The sequence below is a fragment of the Falco peregrinus genome, chromosome 7 (genome assembly GCF_023634155.1).
Source record: "Falco peregrinus isolate bFalPer1 chromosome 7, bFalPer1.pri, whole genome shotgun sequence".
Lineage (NCBI taxonomy): Eukaryota > Metazoa > Chordata > Aves > Falconiformes > Falconidae > Falco > Falco peregrinus.
This window is the reverse complement of record NC_073727.1, coordinates 30,090-40,265: the sequence shown is the minus strand read 5'-3', so window position 1 is coordinate 40,265 and position 10,176 is coordinate 30,090.

The following is a 10,176-nucleotide window of genomic DNA, read 5'->3' as shown; positions in this document are numbered from 1 at the left end:
TTGTCACCGGCCGAGTCCAAAATTCAGCCGTTCCCCATCTCAGCCCAGAAAGCAGGTAGAACAACTTTTGCGATGTCTTTCAGGTGCCTACCAGGTTAGTGTAAAAACTATCACCAGAACTTCTTTCTGGCACTTTCCCTAGTGGAGTTGTGCATGGGGTGTGTTTGGAACATTTTGTCACCGGCCGAGTCCAAAATTCAGCTGTTCCCCATCTCAGCCCAGGAAGCAGGTAGAACAACTTTTGCGGTGTCTTTCAGGTGCCTACCAAGGTAGTGTAAAAATTATCAACAGAACTCCTTTCTGGCACCTTCCCCGGTGGAGTTGTGCATGGGGTGTGTTTGGAACATTTTGTCACCGGCCGAGTCCAAAATTCAGCAGTTCCCCATCTCAGCCCAGAAAGCAGGTAGAACAACTTTTGTGGTGCCTCTCAGCTGCCTACCAAAGCAATGTAAAAACTACCAACAGAACTCTTGTCTGGCACCTTCCCCGGTGGAGTTGTGCATGGGGTGTGTTTGGAACATTTTGTCACCTGCCGACTCCAAAATTCAGCGGTTCCCCATCTCAGCCCAGAAAGCAGGTAGAACAAGTTTTCTCCTGCCTTTCAGCTGCCTACCAGAGCAATGTAAACACTATCAAGAAAACTCCTTTCTGGCACCTTCCCCGGTGGAGTTGTGCATGGGGTGTGTTTGGAGCTTTTTGTCACCATACTAGTCCAAAATTCAGCGACTCCCCACCTCAGCCCAGTAAGCAGGTAGAAAAACTTTTTTGGTGCCTTTCAGATGCCTACAAGAGCAATGTAAAAACTATCACCAGAACTCCTTTCTGGCGCCTTCCCCGGTGGAGTTGTGCATGGGGTGTTTTTGGAACATTTTGTCACCGGCCGACTCCAAAATTCAGCGGTTCCCCATCTCAGCCCAGAAAGCAGGTAGAACAACTTTTGCGGTGTCTTTCAGGTGCCTACCAAGGTAGTGTAAAAATTATCAACAGAACTCCTTTCTGGCACCTTCCCCGGTGGAGTTGTGCATGGGGTGTGTTTGGAACATTTTGTCACCGGCCGAGTCCAAAATTCAGCCGTTCCCCATCTCAGCCCAGAAAGCAGGTAGAACAAGTTTTGTGCTGTCTTTCAGGTGCCTACCAGGTTAGTGTAAAAACTACCAACAGAACTCTTGTCTGGCACCTTCCCCGGTGGAGGTGTGCATGGGGTGTGTTTGGAACATTTTGTCACCATACTAGTCCAAAATTCAGCGACTCCCCACCTCAGCCCAGTAAGCAGGTAGAACAACTTTTGTGGTGCCTCTCAGCTGCCTACCAAAGCAATGTAAAAACTACCAAAAGAACTCTTTTCTGGCACCTTCCCCGGTGGAGTTGTGCATGGGGTGTGTTTGGAACATTTTGTCACCGGCCGACTCCAAAATTCAGCTGTTCCCCATCTCAGCCCAGGAAGCAGGTAGAACAACTTTTGCGATGTCTTTCAGGTGCCTACCAGGTTAGTGTAAAAACTATCACCAGAACTTCTTTCTGGCACTTTCCCTAGTGGAGTTGTGCATGGGGTGTGTTTGGAACATTTTGTCACCGGCCGAGTCCAAAATTCAGCTGTTCCCCATCTCAGCCCAGGAAGCAGGTAGAACAACTTTTGCGGTGTCTTTCAGGTGCCTACCAAGGTAGTGTAAAAATTATCAACAGAACTCCTTTCTGGCACCTTCCCCGGTGGAGTTGTGCATGGGGTGTGTTTGGAACATTTTGTCACCGGCCGAGTCCAAAATTCAGCAGTTCCCCATCTCAGCCCAGAAAGCAGGTAGAACAACTTTTGTGGTGCCTCTCAGCTGCCTACCAAAGCAATGTAAAAACTACCAACAGAACTCTTGTCTGGCACCTTCCCCGGTGGAGTTGTGCATGGGGTGTGTTTGGAGCTTTTTGTCACCATACTAGTCCAAAATTCAGCGACTCCCCACCTCAGCCCAATAAGCAGGTAGAAAAACCTTTTTGGTGCCTTTCAGATGCCTAGAGGAGCAATGTAAAAACTACCAACAGAACTCCTGTCTGGCACCTTCCCCGGTGGAGTTGTGCATGGGGTGTGTTTCGAATATTTAGTCACCGGCCGAGTCCAAAATTCAGCGGTTCCCCATCTCAGCCCAGAAAGCAGGTAGAACAACTTTTGTGGTGCCTCTCAGCTGCCTACCAAAGCAATGTAAAAACTACCAAAAGAAGTCTTTTCTGGCACCTTCCCCGGTGGAGTTGTGCATGGGGTGTGTTTGGAACATTTTGTCACCGGCCGACTCCAAAATTCAGCTGTTCCCCATCTCACCCAGGAAGCAGGTAGAACAACTTTTGCGATGTCTTTCAGGTGCCTACCAAGGTAGTGTAAAAATTATCAACGGAACTCCTTTCTGGCACCTTCCCCGGTGGAGTTGTGCATGGGGTGTGTTTGGAACATTTTGTCACCTGCCGACTCCAAAATTCAGCGGTTCCCCATCTCAGCCCAGAAAGCAGGTAGAACAAGTTTTCTCCTGCCTTTCAGCTGCCTACCAGAGCAATGTAAACACTATCAAGAAAACTCCTTTCTGGCACCTTCCCCGGTGGAGTTGTGCATGGGGTGTGTTTGGAGCTTTTTGTCACCATACTAGTCCAAAATTCAGCGACTCCCCACCTCAGCCCAGTAAGCAGGTAGAAAAACCTTTTTGGTGCCTTTCAGATGCCTACAGGAGCAATGTAAAAACTACCAACAGAACTCCTGTCTGGCACCTTCCCCGGTGGAGTTGTGCATGGGGTGTTTTTGGAACATTTTGTCACCGGCCGAGTCCAAAATTCAGCCGTTCCCCATCTCAGCCCAGAAAGCAGGTAGAACAAGTTTTGTGCTGTCTTTCAGGTGCCTACCAGGTTAGTGTAAAAACTATCACCAGAACTCCTTTCTGGCACTTTCCCTAGTGGAGTTGTGCATGGGGTGTGTTTGGAACATTTTGTCACCGGCCGAGTCCAAAATTCAGCAGTTCCCCATCTCAGCCCAGAAAGCAGGTAGAAAAACTTTTGCGATTTCTTTCAGGTGCCTAACAAGGTAGTGTAAAAATTATCAACGGAACTCCTTTCTGGCACCTTCCCCGGTGGAGTTGTGCATGGGGTGTGTTTGGAATATTTTGTCACCGGCCGAGTCCAAAATTCAGCCGTTCCCCATCTCAGCCCAGAAAGCAGGTAGAACAAGTTTTGTGCTGTCTTTCAGGTGCCTACCAGGTTAGTGTAAAAACTATCAACAGAACTCCTTTCTGGCACTTTCCCCGGTGGAGTTGTGCATGGGGTGTGTTTGGAACATTTTGTCACCGGCCGAGTCCAAAATTCAGCAGTTCCCCATCTCAGCCCAGAAAGCAGGTAGAACAACTTTTGTGGTGCCTCTCAGCTGCCTACCAAAGCAATGTAAAAACTACCAAAAGAACTCTTGTCTGGCACCTTCCCCGGTGGAGTTGTGCATGGGGTGTGTTTGGAGCTTTTTGTCACCATACTAGTCCAAAATTCAGCGGCTCCCCACCTCAGCCCAGTAAGCAGGTAGAAAAACCTTTTTGGTGCCTTTCAGATGCCTACAAGAGCAATGTAAAAACTACCAACAGAACTCTTGTCTGGCACCTTCCCCGGTGGAGTTGTGCATGGGGTGTGTTTGGAGCTTTTTGTCACCATACTAGTCCAAAATTCAGCGACTCCCCACCTCAGCCCAGTAAGCAGGTAGAAAAACTTTTTTGGTGCCTTTCAGATGCCTACAGGAGCAATGTAAAAACTACCAACAGAACTCCTGTCTGGCACCTTCCCCGGTGGAGTTGTGAATGGGGTGTGTTTCGACTATTTAGTCACCGGCCGAGTCCAAAATTCAGCCGTTCCCCATCTCAGCCCAGAAAGCAGGTAGAACAACTTTTGTGGTGCCTCTCAGCTGCCTACCAAAGCAATGTAAAAACTACCAAAAGAACTCTTTTCTGGCACCTTCCCCGGTGGAGTTGTGCATGGGGTGTGTTTGGAACATTTTGTCACCGGCCGACTCCAAAATTCAGCTGTTCCCCATCTCAGCCCAGGAAGCAGGTAGAACAACTTTTGCGATGTCTTTCAGGTGCCTACCAGGTTAGTGTAAAAACTATCACCAGAACTTCTTTCTGGCACTTTCCCTAGTGGAGTTGTGCATGGGGTGTGTTTGGAACATTTTGTCACCGGCCGAGTCCAAAATTCAGCTGTTCCCCATCTCAGCCCAGGAAGCAGGTAGAACAACTTTTGCGGTGTCTTTCAGGTGCCTACCAAGGTAGTGTAAAAATTATCAACAGAACTCCTTTCTGGCACCTTCCCCGGTGGAGTTGTGCATGGGGTGTGTTTGGAACATTTTGTCACCGGCCGAGTCCAAAATTCAGCAGTTCCCCATCTCAGCCCAGAAAGCAGGTAGAACAACTTTTGGGGTGCCTCTCAGCTGCCTACCAAAGCAATGTAAAAACTACCAACAGAACTCTTGTCTGGCACCTTCCCCGGTGGAGTTGTGCATGGGGTGTGTTTGGAGCTTTTTGTCACCATACTAGTCCAAAATTCAGCGACTCCCCACCTCAGCCCAATAAGCAGGTAGAAAAACCTTTTTGGTGCCTTTCAGATGCCTACAGGAGCAATGTAAAAACTACCAACAGAACTCCTGTCTGGCACCTTCCCCGGTGGAGTTGTGCATGGGGTGTGTTTCGAATATTTAGTCACCGGCCGAGTCCAAAATTCAGCCGTTCCCCATCTCAGCCCAGAAAGCAGGTAGAACAACTTTTGTGGTGCCTCTCAGCTGCCTACCAAAGCAATGTAAAAACTACCAAAAGAAGTCTTTTCTGGCACCTTCCCCGGTGGAGTTGTGCATGGGGTGTGTTTGGAACATTTTGTCACCGGCCGACTCCAAAATTCAGCTGTTCCTCATCTCACCCAGGAAGCAGGTAGAACAACTTTTGCGATGTCTTTCAGGTGCCTAACAAGGTAGTGTAAAAATTATCAACGGAACTCCTTTCTGGCACCTTCCCCGGTGGAGTTGTGCATGGGGTGTGTTTGGAACATTTTGTCACCTGCCGACTCCAAAATTCAGCGGTTCCCCATCTCAGCCCAGAAAGCAGGTAGAACAAGTTTTCTCCTGCCTTTCAGCTGCCTACCAGAGCAATGTAAACACTATCAAGAAAACTCCTTTCTGGCACCTTCCCCGGTGGAGTTGTGCATGGGGTGTGTTTGGAGCTTTTTGTCACCATACTAGTCCAAAATTCAGCGACTCCCCACCTCAGCCCAGTAAGCAGGTAGAAAAACCTTTTTGGTGCCTTTCAGATGCCTACAGGAGCAATGTAAAAACTACCAACAGAACTCCTGTCTGGCACCTTCCCCGGTGGAGTTGTGCATGGGGTGTTTTTGGAACATTTTGTCACCGGTCGACTCCAAAATTCAGCCGTTCCCCATCTCAGCCCAGAAAGCAGGTAGAACAAGTTTTGTGCTGTCTTTCAGGTGCCTACCAGGTTAGTGTAAAAACTATCACCAGAACTCCTTTCTGGCACTTTCCCTAGTGGAGTTGTGCATGGGGTGTGTTTGGAACATTTTGTCACCGGCCGACTCCAAAATTCAGCTGTTCCCCATCTCAGCCCAGGAAGCAGGTAGAACAACTTTTGCGATGTCTTTCAGGTGCCTACCAAGGTAGTGTAAAAATTATCAACGGAACTCCTTTCTGGCACCTTCCCCGGTGGAGTTGTGCATGGGGTGTGTTTGGAACATTTTGTCACCGGCCGAGTCCAAAATTCAGTAGTTCCCCATCTCAGCCCAGAAAGCAGGTAGAACAACTTTTGTGGTGCCTCTCAGCTGCCTACCAAAGCAATGTAAAAACTACCAACAGAACTCTTGTCTGGCACCTTCCCCGGTGGAGTTGTGCATGGGGTGTGTTTGGAACATTTTGTCACCTGCCGACTCCAAAATTCAGCGGTTCCCCATCTCAGCCCAGAAAGCAGGTAGAACAAGTTTTCTCCTGCCTTTCAGCTGCCTACCAGAGCAATGTAAACACTATCAAGAAAACTCCTTTCTGGCACCTTCCCCGGTGGAGTTGTGCATGGGGTGTGTTTGGAGCTTTTTGTCACCATACTAGTCCAAAATTCAGCGACTCCCCACCTCAGCCCAGTAAGCAGGTAGAAAAAACCTTTTTGGTGCCTTTCAGATGCCTACAGGAGCAATGTAAAAACTACCAACAGAACTCCTGTCTGGCACCTTCCCCGGTGGAGTTGTGCATGGGGTGTTTTTGGAACATTTTGTCACCGGCCGACTCCAAAATTCAGCCGTTCCCCATCTCAGCCCAGAAAGCAGGTAGAACAAGTTTTGTGCTGTCTTTCAGGTGCCTACCAGGTTAGTGTAAAAACTATCACCAGAACTCCTTTCTGGCACTTTCCCTAGTGGAGTTGTGCATGGGGTGTGTTTGGAACATTTTGTCACCGGCCGAGTCCAAAATTCAGCAGTTCCCCATCTCAGCCCAGAAAGCAGGTAGAACAACTTTTGGGGTGCCTCTCAGCTGCCTACCAAAGCAATGTAAAAACTACCAACAGAACTCTTGTCTGGCACCTTCCCCGGTGGAGTTGTGCATGGGGTGTGTTTGGAGCTTTTTGTCACCATACTAGTCCAAAATTCAGCGACTCCCCACCTCAGCCCAGTAAGCAGGTAGAAAAACTTTTTTGGTGCCTTTCAGATGCCTACAGGAGCAATGTAAAAACTACCAACAGAACTCCTGTCTGGCACCTTCCCCGGTGGAGTTGTGAATGGGGTGTGTTTCGAATATTTAGTCACCGGCCGAGTCCAAAATTCAGCCGTTCCCCATCTCAGCCCAGAAAGCAGGTAGAACAACTTTTGTGGTGCCTCTCAGCTGCCTACCAAAGCAATGTAAAAACTACCAAAAGAACTCTTTTCTGGCACCTTCCCCGGTGGAGTTGTGCATGGGGTGTGTTTGGAACATTTTGTCACCGGCCGACTCCAAAATTCAGCTGTTCCCCATCTCAGCCCAGGAAGCAGGTAGAACAACTTTTGCGATGTCTTTCAGGTGCCTACCAGGTTAGTGTAAAAACTATCACCAGAACTTCTTTCTGGCACTTTCCCTAGTGGAGTTGTGCATGGGGTGTGTTTGGAACATTTTGTCACCGGCCGAGTCCAAAATTCAGCTGTTCCCCATCTCAGCCCAGGAAGCAGGTAGAACAACTTTTGCGATGTCTTTCAGGTGCCTACCAAGGTAGTGTAAAAATTATCAACGGAACTCCTTTCTGGCACCTTCCCCGGTGGAGTTGTGCATGGGGTGTGTTTGGAACATTTTGTCACCTGCCGACTCCAAAATTCAGCGGTTCCCCATCTCAGCCCAGAAAGCAGGTAGAACAAGTTTTCTCCTGCCTTTCAGCTGCCTACCAGAGCAATGTAAACACTATCAAGAAAACTCCTTTCTGGCACCTTCCCCGGTGGAGTTGTGCATGGGGTGTGTTTGGAGCTTTTTGTCACCATACTAGTCCAAAATTCAGCGACTCCCCACCTCAGCCCAGTAAGCAGGTAGAAAAACCTTTTTGGTGCCTTTCAGATGCCTACAGGAGCAATGTAAAAACTACCAACAGAACTCCTGTCTGGCACCTTCCCCGGTGGAGTTGTGCATGGGGTGTTTTTGGAACATTTTGTCACCGGCCGAGTCCAAAATTCAGCCGTTCCCCATCTCAGCCCAGAAAGCAGGTAGAACAAGTTTTGTGCTGTCTTTCAGGTGCCTACCAGGTTAGTGTAAAAACTATCACCAGAACTCCTTTCTGGCACTTTCCCTAGTGGAGTTGTGCATGGGGTGTGTTTGGAACATTTTGTCACCGGCCGAGTCCAAAATTCAGCAGTTCCCCATCTCAGCCCAGAAAGCAGGTAGAACAACTTTTGCCATTTCTTTCAGGTGCCTACCAAGGTAGTGTAAAAATTATCAACGGAACTCCTTTCTGGCACCTTCCCCGGTGGAGTTGTGCATGGGGTGTGTTTGGAACATTTTGTCACCGGCCGAGTCCAAAATTCAGCCGTTCCCCATCTCAGCCCAGAAAGCAGGTAGAACAACTTTTGCGATGTCTTTCAGGTGCCTACCAGGTTAGTGTAAAAACTATCACCAGAACTTCTTTCTGGCACTTTCCCTAGTGGAGTTGTGCATGGGGTGTGTTTGGAACATTTTGTCACCGGCCGAGTCCAAAATTCAGCTGTTCCCCATCTCAGCCCAGGAAGCAGGTAGAACAACTTTTGCGGTGTCTTTCAGGTGCCTACCAAGGTAGTGTAAAAATTATCAACAGAACTCCTTTCTGGCACCTTCCCCGGTGGAGTTGTGCATGGGGTGTGTTTGGAACATTTTGTCACCGGCCGAGTCCAAAATTCAGCAGTTCCCCATCTCAGCCCAGAAAGCAGGTAGAACAACTTTTGTGGTGCCTCTCAGCTGCCTACCAAAGCAATGTAAAAACTACCAACAGAACTCTTGTCTGGCACCTTCCCCGGTGGAGTTGTGCATGGGGTGTGTTTGGAACATTTTGTCACCTGCCGACTCCAAAATTCAGCGGTTCCCCATCTCAGCCCAGAAAGCAGGTAGAACAAGTTTTCTCCTGCCTTTCAGCTGCCTACCAGAGCAATGTAAACACTATCAAGAAAACTCCTTTCTGGCACCTTCCCCGGTGGAGTTGTGCATGGGGTGTGTTTGGAGCTTTTTGTCACCATACTAGTCCAAAATTCAGCGACTCCCCACCTCAGCCCAGTAAGCAGGTAGAAAAACTTTTTTGGTGCCTTTCAGATGCCTACAAGAGCAATGTAAAAACTATCACCAGAACTCCTTTCTGGCGCCTTCCCCGGTGGAGTTGTGCATGGGGTGTTTTTGGAACATTTTGTCACCGGCCGACTCCAAAATTCAGCGGTTCCCCATCTCAGCCCAGAAAGCAGGTAGAACAACTTTTGCGGTGTCTTTCAGGTGCCTACCAAGGTAGTGTAAAAATTATCAACAGAACTCCTTTCTGGCACCTTCCCCGGTGGAGTTGTGCATGGGGTGTGTTTGGAACATTTTGTCACCGGCCGAGTCCAAAATTCAGCCGTTCCCCATCTCAGCCCAGAAAGCAGGTAGAACAAGTTTTGTGCTGTCTTTCAGGTGCCTACCAGGTTAGTGTAAAAACTACCAACAGAACTCTTGTCTGGCACCTTCCCCGGTGGAGGTGTGCATGGGGTGTGTTTGGAACATTTTGTCACCATACTAGTCCAAAATTCAGCGACTCCCCACCTCAGCCCAGTAAGCAGGTAGAACAACTTTTGTGGTGCCTCTCAGCTGCCTACCAAAGCAATGTAAAAACTACCAAAAGAACTCTTTTCTGGCACCTTCCCCGGTGGAGTTGTGCATGGGGTGTGTTTGGAACATTTTGTCACCGGCCGACTCCAAAATTCAGCTGTTCCCCATCTCAGCCCAGGAAGCAGGTAGAACAACTTTTGCGATGTCTTTCAGGTGCCTACCAGGTTAGTGTAAAAACTATCACCAGAACTTCTTTCTGGCACTTTCCCTAGTGGAGTTGTGCATGGGGTGTGTTTGGAACATTTTGTCACCGGCCGAGTCCAAAATTCAGCTGTTCCCCATCTCAGCCCAGGAAGCAGGTAGAACAACTTTTGCGGTGTCTTTCAGGTGCCTACCAAGGTAGTGTAAAAATTATCAACAGAACTCCTTTCTGGCACCTTCCCCGGTGGAGTTGTGCATGGGGTGTGTTTGGAACATTTTGTCACCGGCCGAGTCCAAAATTCAGCAGTTCCCCATCTCAGCCCAGAAAGCAGGTAGAACAACTTTTGTGGTGCCTCTCAGCTGCCTACCAAAGCAATGTAAAAACTACCAACAGAACTCTTGTCTGGCACCTTCCCCGGTGGAGTTGTGCATGGGGTGTGTTTGGAGCTTTTTGTCACCATACTAGTCCAAAATTCAGCGACTCCCCACCTCAGCCCAATAAGCAGGTAGAAAAACCTTTTTGGTGCCTTTCAGATGCCTAGAGGAGCAATGTAAAAACTACCAACAGAACTCCTGTCTGGCACCTTCCCCGGTGGAGTTGTGCATGGGGTGTGTTTCGAATATTTAGTCACCGGCCGAGTCCAAAATTCAGCGGTTCCCCATCTCAGCCCAGAAAGCAGGTAGAACAACTTTTGTACTGCCTCTCAGCT